Raw genomic sequence first — 9,188 nt, 5'->3', positions numbered from 1 at the left:
CTCGTGCCCTTCCCAAAGCCCTGCCTACAGTGACTAGAGACCCGTCCTAAAACTGTTATTTAGGTAGTTTCAAGGCAGCATGAATTGAGCATTCAAAATGGGAAGGCAAGGCCTGTGCCATCAGGTCCCCGTTTCCAGCGAACACGCAGCCTACCTCCTTGAGATTTCTTCTAAGTAAATATACACTCTAGCTACACACTGGTCCCTTTCCTGAATAAAGTTTTCTTGGCACGGAGTTCTCCGTGTAGCCTACTGCCTCTTCCAAGGAAAGCTCTAGGTACGCTATCGGGGCTTAGCTTCTTCTAAAACCCTGCAGTGTAAGAGGAAGAACTGTGCTGTGGTTAAGGCAGGAACGCAAGCCGACTTTACCCTGTAAGTATGGGGTCTTAAGGTATGACTCTGTACGAGGAATGCAAAGCTGTTTTGGTTTCTCAGTGCCGCTCAGCGTAGGGCTATGAGGCATATTTGCATGACATGTAGGACGTGAGAGAAGAGATTTCCTGGAGCTGTTGGAATGCTGAGGAAATCCAGCTCAACCAAGGAAGAGTGCAGTGTGTTGCCCTACACTCAGCATACACAGAGTGACTGGGAAAGATTTCCGGGCCTGGATGTTTCTTAGCAGCCTAGTGGAGCCTGCCGGAACTAGGTGTTCTTACAGGGAATAGGGTGCCCACGCGAGGTCCTCGGTGTCCTGAAAGCTTACCAACCTGAAAACATACCTAAAGCTAATGCTTCAAGGACTCTGCTCCAAGCTTCCGCTTCGGCAGGCTATTCGAGGCTTTACCTTGAGGAAAGGACTCACGTCAAGTTTCCTTTTAGCTCTAGAGCGTCTCAGGAGGAGCACCAACCCAGGCTATGAAAGCACCCTGTTGATGTAGAGAACACTCGTTCCCTTCCCAGAGCCCTGCCTACAGTGGCTAGAGACACGTCCTAAAACTGTTTTTTAGGTAGTTTTAAGGCAGCATGAATGGAGCATTCAAAATGGGAAAGCAAGACCTGTGCCATCAGGTCCACGTTTCCAGCGAACACGCAGCCTACCTCCTGGTGATTTCTCCAGGTAAATATACACTGTAGCTACACACTGGTCCCTGCCCTGAATAACGTTACCTTGACACGGAGTTCTCCGTGTAGCCAACTGCCTCTCCCAAGGAACGCTCTAGGTACGCTATCGGGGCTTAGCTTCTTCTAACACCCTGCAGTGTAAGAGGAACATCTGTGCTGTGGTTAAGGCAGAAACGTAAGCCGACTTTCTCCTGTAAGTATGGGGTCTTAAGGTATGACTCTGTACGAGGAATGCAAAGCAGTTTTGGTTCCTCAGTGCCGCTCAGCCTAGGGCTATGAGGCAGATTTGCATGACATGTAGGGTGTGAGAGAACAGATTTCCCGGAGCTTTTGGAGTGCTGAGGAAACCTAGGTCTCCCAAGGAAGAGTGCAGTGTGTTGCCCTACACTCAGCATACACAGAGTGACTGGGAAAGGTTTCTGGGCCTGGATGTTTCTTAGCAGCCTAGTGGAGCCTGCCGGAACTAGGTGTTCTTACAGGGAATAGGGTGCCCACGCGAGGGCCTCGGTGTCTTGAAACCTTACTAACCTTAAAAGAAAACAGACGTAAAGCTAATGCTTCAAGCACTCTGCTCCAAGCTTCCGCTTCGGCAGGCTATTCGAGGCTTTACCTTGAGGAAAGGACTCACGTCAAGTTTCCTTTTAGCTCTAGAGCGTCTCAGGAAGAGCTCCCTACCAGGCTATGAAAGCACCCTGTTGATGGAGAGAACACTCGTGCCCTTCCCAAAGCCCTGCCTACAGTGACTAGACACCCGTCCTAAAACTGTTATTTAGGTAGTTTCAAGGCAGCATGAATTGAGCATTCAAAATGGGAAGGCAAGGCCTGTGCCATCAGGTCCCCGTTTCCAGCGAACACGCAGCCTACCTCCTTGTGATTTCTCCTAAGTAAATACACACTCTAGCTACACACTGGTCCCTTCCCTGAATAACGTTTTCTTGGCACAGAGTTCTCCGTGTAGCCTACTGCCTTTCCCAAGGAAAGCTCTAGGAACGATATCGGGTCTTAGCTTCTTGTAAAACCCTGCCTTGTAAGAGGAAGAACTGTGCTGTGGTTAAGGCAGGAATGCAAGCCGACTTTACCCTGTAAGTATGGGGTCTTAAGGTATGACTCTGTACGAGGAATGCAAAGCTGTTTTGGTTTCTCAGTGCCGCTCAGCCTAGGGCTATGAGGCATATTTGCATGACATGTAGGACGTGAGAGAAGAGATTTCCTGGAGCCGTTGGAGTGCTGAGGAAACCTAGGTCTCCCAAGGAAGAGTGCAGTGTGTTGCCCTACACTCAGCATACACAGAGTGACTGGGAAAGGTTTCCGGGCCTGGATGTTTCTTAGCAGCCTCTTGGAGCCTGCCGATTCTAGGTGTTCTTGCAGGGAATAGGGTGCCCACGCGAGGTCCTCGGTGTCCTGAAAGCTTACCAACCTGAAAACATACCTAAAGCTAATGCTTCAAGGACTCTGCTCCAAGCTTCCACTTCGGCAGGCTATTCGAGGCTTTACCTTGAGGAAAGGACTCACGTCAAGTTTCCTTTTAGCCCTAGAGCGTCTCAGGAGGAGCACCAACCCAGGCTATGAAAGCACCCTGTTGATGTAGAGAACACTCGTTCCCTTCCCAGAGCCCTGCCTACAGTGACTAGAGACACGTCCTAAAACGGTTTTTTAGGTAGTTTTAAGGCAGCATGAATGGAGCATTCAAAATGGGAAAGCAAGACCTGTGCCATCAGGTCCCCGTTTCCAGCGAACATGCAGCCTACCTCCTTGTGATTTCTCCAAGGAAATATACACTGTAGCTACACACTGGTCCCTGCCCTGAATAACGTTTTCTTGGCACGGAGTTTTCCGTGTAGCCAACTGCCTCTCCCAAGGAACGCTCTAGGTACGCTATCGGGGCTTAGCTTCTTCTAACACCCTGCAGTGTAAGAGGAACATCTGTGCTGTGGTTAAGGCAGAAACGCAAGCCGACTTTCTCCTGTAAGTATGGGGTCTTAAGGTATGACTCTGGACGAGGAATGCAAAGCAGTTTTGGTTCCTCAGTGCCGCTCAGCCTAGGGCTATGAGGCAGATTTGCATGACATGTAGGGTGTGAGAGAACAGATTTCCCGGAGCTTTTGGAGTGCTAAGGAAACCTAGGTCTCCCAAGGAAGAGTGCAGTGTGTTGCCCTACACTCAGCATACACAGAGTGACTGGGAAAGGTTTCCGGGCCTGGATGTTTCTTAGCAGCCTAGTGGAGCCTGCCGGAACTAGGTGTTCTTAAAGGGAATAGGGTGCCCACGCGAGGTCCTCGGTGTCTTGAAACCTTACTAACCTTAAAAGAAAACAGACCTAAAGCTAATGCTTCAAGGACTCTGCTCCAAGCTTCCGCTTCGGCAGGCTATTCGAGGCTTTACCTTGAGGAAAGGACTCACGTCAAGTTTCCTTTTAGCTCTAGAGCGTCTCAGGAGGAGCACCAACCCAGGCTATGAAAGCACCCTGTTGATGTAGAGAACACTCGTTCCCTTCCCAGAGCCCTGCCTACAGTGACTAGAGACACGTCCTAAAACTGTTTTTTAGGTAGTTTTAAGGCAGCATGAATGGAGCATTCAAAATGGGAAAGCAAGACCTGTGCCATCAGGTCCCCGTTTCCAGCGAACACGCAGCCTACCTCCTTGTGATTTCTCCAAGGAAATATACACTGTAGCTACACACTGGTCCCTGCCCTGAATAACGTTTTCTTGGCACGGAGTTTTCCGTGTAGCCAACTGCCTCTCACAAGGAACGCTCTAGGTACTCTATCGGGGCTTAGCTTTTTCTAAAACCCTGCAGTGTAAGAGGAACATCTGTGCTGTGGTTAAGGCAGGAACGCAAGCCGACTTTCTCCTGTAAGTATGGGGTCTTAAGGTATGACTCTGTACGAGGAATGCAAAGCAGTTTTGGTTCCTCAGTGCCGCTCAGCCTAGGGCTATGAGGCAGATTTGCATGACATGTAGGGCGTGAGAGAACAGAATTCCTAGAGGTGTTGGAGTGCTGAAGAAACCTAGGTCTCCCAAAGAAGAGTGCAGTGTGTTGCCCTACACTCAGCATACACAGAGTGACTGGGAAAGGTTTCCGGGCCTGGATGTTTCTTAGCAGCCTAGTGGAGCCTGCTGGAACTAGGTGTTCTTGCAGGGAATAGGGTGCCCACGCGAGGTCCTCGGTGTCTTGAAACGTTACTAACCTTAAAAGAAAACAGACCTAAAGCTAATGTTTCAAGGACTCTGCTCCAAGCTTCCGCTTCGGCAGGCTATTCGAGGCTTTACCTTGAGGAAAGGACTCACGTCAAGTTTCCTTTTAGCTCTAGAGCGTCTCAGGAGGAGCTCCCTCCCAGGCTATGAAAGCACCCTGTTGATGGAGAGAACACTCGTGCCCTTCCCAAAGCCCTGCCTACAGTGACAAGAGACCAGTCCTAAAACTGTTATTTAGGTAGTTTCAAGGCAGCATGAATTGAGTATTCAAAATGGGAAGGCAAGGCCTGTGCCATCAGGTCCCCGTTTCCAGCGAAAACGCAGCCTACCTCCTTGTGATTTCTCCTAAGTAAATACACACTCTAGCTACACACTGGTCCCTTCCCTGAATAACGTTTTCTTGGCACAGAGTTCTCCGTGTAGCCTACTGCCTTTCCCAAGGAAAGCTCTAGGAACGATATCGGGTCTTAGCTTCTTCTAAAACCCTGCCTTGTAAGAGGAACATCTGTGCTGTGGTTAAGGCAGGAACGCAAGCCGACTTTCTCCTGTAAGTATGGGGTCTTAAGCTATGACTCTGTACGAGGAAAGCAAAGCTGTTTTGGTTTCTCAGTGCCGCTCAGCCTAGGGCTATGAGGCATATTTGCATGACATGTAGGACGTGAGAGAAGAGATTTCCTGGAGCCGTTGGAGTGCTGAGGAAACCTAGGTATCCCAAGGAAGAGTGCAGTGTGTTGCCCTACACTCAGCATACACAGAGTGACTGGGAAAGGTTTCCGGGCCTGGATGTTTCTTAGCAGCCTCTTGGAGCCTGCCGATTCTAGGTGTTCTTGCAGGGAATAGGGTGCCCACGCGAGGTCCTCGGTGTCCTGAAAGCTTACCAACCTGAAAACATACCTAAAGCTAATGCTTCAAGGACTCTGCTCCAAGCTTCCACTTCGGCAGGCTATTCGAGGCTTTACCTTGAGGAAAGGACTCACGTCAAGTTTCCTTTTAGCCCTAGAGCGTCTCAGGAGGAGCACCAACCCAGGCTATGAAAGCACCCTGTTGATGTAGAGAACACTCGTTCCCTTCCCAGAGCCCTGCCTACAGTGACTAGAGACACGTCCTAAAACGGTTTTTTAGGTAGTTTTAAGGCAGCATGAATGGAGCATTCAAAATGGGAAAGCAAGACCTGTGCCATCAGGTCCCCGTTTCCAGCGAACATGCAGCCTACCTCCTTGTGATTTCTCCAAGGAAATATACACTGTAGCTACACACTGGTCCCTGCCCTGAATAACGTTTTCTTGGCACGGAGTTTTCCGTGTAGCCAACTGCCTCTCCCAAGGAACGCTCTAGGTACGCTATCGGGGCTTAGCTCCTTCTAACACCCTGCAGTGTAAGAGGAACATCTGTGCTGTGGTTAAGGCAGAAACGCAAGCCGCCTTTCTCCTGTAAGTATGGGGTCTTAAGGTATGACTCTGTACGAGGAATGCAAAGCAGTTTTGGTCCCTCAGTGCCGCTCAGCCTAGGGCTCTGAGGCAGATTTGCATGGCATGTAGGGCGTTAGAGAACAGAATTCCTGGAGGTGTTGGAGTGCTGAGGAAACCTAGGTCTCCCAAGGAAGAGTGCAGTGTGTTGCCCTACACTCAGCATACACAGAGTGACTGGGAAAGGTTTCCGGGCCTGGATGTTCCTTAGCAGCCTAGTGGAGCCTGCCGGAACTCGGTGTTCTTGCAGGGAATAGGGTGCCCACGCGAGGTCCTCGGTGTCTTGAAACCTTACTAACCTTAAAAGAAAACAGACCTAAAGCTAATGCTTCAAGCACTCTGCTCCAAGCTTCCGCTTCGGCAGGCTATTGGAGGCTTTACCTTGAGGAAAGGACTCACGTCAAGTTTCCTTTTAGCTCTAGAGCGTCTCAGGAGGAGCACCAACCCAGGCTATGAAAGCACCCTGTTGATGTAGAGAACACTCGTTCCCTTCCCAGAGCCCTGCCTACAGTGACTAGAGACACGTCCTAAAACTGTTTTTTAGGTAGTTTTAAGGCAGCATGAATGGAGCATTCAAAATGGGAAAGCAAGACCTGTGCCATCAGGTCCCCGTTTCCGGCGAACATGCAGCCTACCTCCTTGTGATTTCTCCAAGGAAATATACACTGTAACTACACACTGGTCCCTGCCCTGAATAACGTTTTCTTGGCACGGAGTTTTCCGTGTAGCCAACTGCCTCTCCCAAGGAACGCTCTAGGTACGCTATCGGGGCATAGCTTCTTCTAACACCCTGCAGTGTAAGAGGAACATCTGTGCTGTGGTTAAGGCAGGAACGCAAGCCGACTTTCTCCTGTAAGTATGGGGTCTTAAGGTATGACTCTGTACGAGGAATGCAAAGCAGTTTTGGTTCCTCAGTGCCGCTCAGCCTAGGGCTATGAGGCAGATTTGCATGACATGTAGGGCGTGAGAGAACAGAATTCCTGGAGGTGTTGGAGTGCTGAAGAAACCTAGGTCTCCCAAAGAAGAGTGCAGTGTGTTGCCCTACACTCAGCATACACAGAGTGACTGGGAAAGGTTTCCGGGCCTGGATGTTTCTTAGCAGCCTAGTGGAGCCTGCCGGAACTAGGTGTTTTTATAGGGAATAGGGTCCCCACGCGAGGTCCTCGGTGTCTTGAAACCTTACTAACCTTAAAAGAAAACAGACGTAAAGCTAATGTTTCAAGCACTCTGCTCCAAGCTTCCGCTTCGGCAAGCTATTCGAGGCTTTACCTTGAGGAAAGGACTCACGTCAAGTTTCCTTTTAGCTCTAGAGCGTCTCAGGAGGAGCTCCCTCCCAGGCTATGAAAGCACCCTGTTGATGGAGAGAACACTCGTGCCCTTCCCAAAGCCCTGCCTACACTGACTAGAGACCCGTTCTAAAACTGTTATTTAGGTAGTTTCAAGGCAGCATGAATTCAGCATTCAAAATGGGAAGGCAAGGCCTGTGCCATCAGGTCCCCGTTTCCAGCGAACACGCAGCCTACCTCCTTGTGATTTCTCCAAGTAAATATACACTCTAGCTACACACTGGTCCCTTCCCTGAATAACGTTACCTTGGCTCGGAGTTCTCCGTGTAGCCAACTGCCTCTCCCAAGGAACGCCCTAGGTACGCTATCGGAGCTTAGCTTCTTCTAACACCCTGCAGTGTAAGAGGAAGAACTGTGCTTTGGTTACAGCAGGAACGCAAGCCGACTTTCTCCTGCAAGTATGGGTTCTTAAGTTATGACTCTGTACGAGGAATGCAAAGCAGTTTTGGTTTCTCAGTGCCGCTCAGCCTAGGGCTATGAGGCATATTTGCATGACATCTAGGATGTGAGAGAAGAGATTTCCTGGAGCTGTTGGAGTGCTGAGGAAACCTAGGTCTCCCAAGGAAGAGTGCAGTGTGTTGCCCTACACTCAGCATACACAGAGTGACTGGGAAAGGTTTCCGGGCCTGGATGTTTCTTAGCAGCCTAGTGGAGCCTGCCGGTACTAGGTGTTCTTGCAGGGAATAGGGTGCCCACGCGAGGTCCTCGGTGTCTTGAAACCTTACTAACCTTAAAAGAAAACAGACCTAAAGCTAATGCTTCAAGGACTCTGCTCCAAGCTTCCGCTTCGGCAGGCTATTCGAGGCTTTACCTTGAGGAAAGGACTCACGTCAAGTTTCCTTTTAGCTCTAGAGCGTCTCAGGAGGAGCTCCCTCCCAGTCTAGGAAAGCACCCTGTTGATGGAGAGAACACTCGTGCCCTTCCCAAAGCCCTGCCTACAGTGACTAGAGACCCGTCCTAAATCTGTTATTTAGGTAGTTTCAAGGCAGCATGAATTGAGCATTCAAAATGGGAAGGCAAGGCCTGTGCCATCAGGTCCCCGTTTCCAGCGAACACGCAGCCTACCTCCTTGTGATTTCTCCAAGTAAATATACACTCTAGCTACACACTGGTCCCTTCCCTGAATAACGTTTTCTTGGCACAGAGTTCTCCGTGTAGCCTACTGCCTTTCCCAAGGAAAGCTCTAGGTACGCTATCGGGGCTTAGCTTCTTCTAACACCCTGCAGTGTAAGAGGAACATCTGTGCTGTGGTTAAGGCAGAAACGCAAGCCGCCTTTCTCCTGTAAGTATGGGGTCTTAAGGTATGACTCTGTACGAGGAATGCAAAGCAGTTTTGGTTCCTCAGTGCCGCTCAGCCTAGGGCTCTGAGGCAGATTTGCATGACATGTAGGGTGTGAGAGAACAGATTTCCCGGAGCTTTTGGAGTGCTGAGGAAACCTAGGTCTCCCAAGGAAGAGTGCAGTGTGTTGCCCTACACTCAGCATACACAGAGTGACTGGGAAAGGTTTCCGGGCCTGGATGTTTCTTAGCAGCCTAGTGGAGCCTGCCGGAACTAGGTGTTCTTACAGGGAATAGGGTGCCCACGCGAGGTCCTCGGTGTCTTGAAACCTTACTAACCTTAAAAGAAAACAGACCTAAAGCTAATGCTTCAAGCACTCTGCTCCAAGCTTCCGCTTCGGCAGGCTATTCGAGGCTTTACCTTGAGGAAAGGACTCACGTCAAGTTTCCTTTTAGCTCTAGAGCGTCTCAGGAGGAGCACCAACCCAGGCTATGAAAGCACCCTGTTGATGTAGAGAACACTCGTTCCCTTCCCAGAGCCCTGCCTACAGTGGCTAGAGACACGTCCTAAAACTGTTTTTTAGGTAGTTTTAAGGCAGCATGAATGGAGCATTCAAAATGGGAAAGCAAGACCTGTGCCATCAGGTCCACGTTTCCAGCGAACACGCAGCCTACCTCCTGGTGATTTCTCCAGGTAAATATACACTGTAGCTACACACTGGTCCCTGCCCTGAATAACGTTACCTTGACACGGAGTTCTCCGTGTAGCCAACTGCCTCTCCCAAGGAACGCTCTAGGTACGCTATCGGGGCTTAGCTTCTTCTAACACCCTGCAGTGTAA

General features: G+C 50.0%; 2 long non-coding RNA genes across 2 annotated transcripts; one reads left to right on the top strand and one right to left on the bottom strand.

Moving 5' to 3' along the window:
* Positions 1-412: 412 nt before the first annotated feature.
* Positions 413-5,060, bottom strand: LOC309622414. Its single transcript, XR_014240842.1, has 3 exons — positions 3,354-5,060; positions 1,582-2,470; positions 413-698 (listed from the first exon to the last, which is right to left on the bottom strand). It is a non-coding gene; the product is annotated as an uncharacterized lncRNA (long non-coding RNA).
* A 140-nt stretch (positions 5,061-5,200) lies between these two features.
* LOC309622413 lies at positions 5,201-8,083 on the top strand. Its single transcript, XR_014240841.1, has 2 exons — positions 5,201-5,735; positions 7,513-8,083. It is a non-coding gene; the product is annotated as an uncharacterized lncRNA (long non-coding RNA).
* The last annotated feature ends 1,105 nt before the right edge of the window (positions 8,084-9,188 follow it).

This window comes from Balaenoptera borealis (assembly GCF_965194805.1).
Source record: "Balaenoptera borealis genome assembly, contig: HAP1_SCAFFOLD_2530, whole genome shotgun sequence".
In the NCBI taxonomy this organism is placed as follows: Eukaryota; Metazoa; Chordata; class Mammalia; order Artiodactyla; family Balaenopteridae; genus Balaenoptera; species Balaenoptera borealis.
Note: the sequence above shows the minus strand (reverse complement) of the source record. Positions and strands in the feature narration are given on the sequence as shown.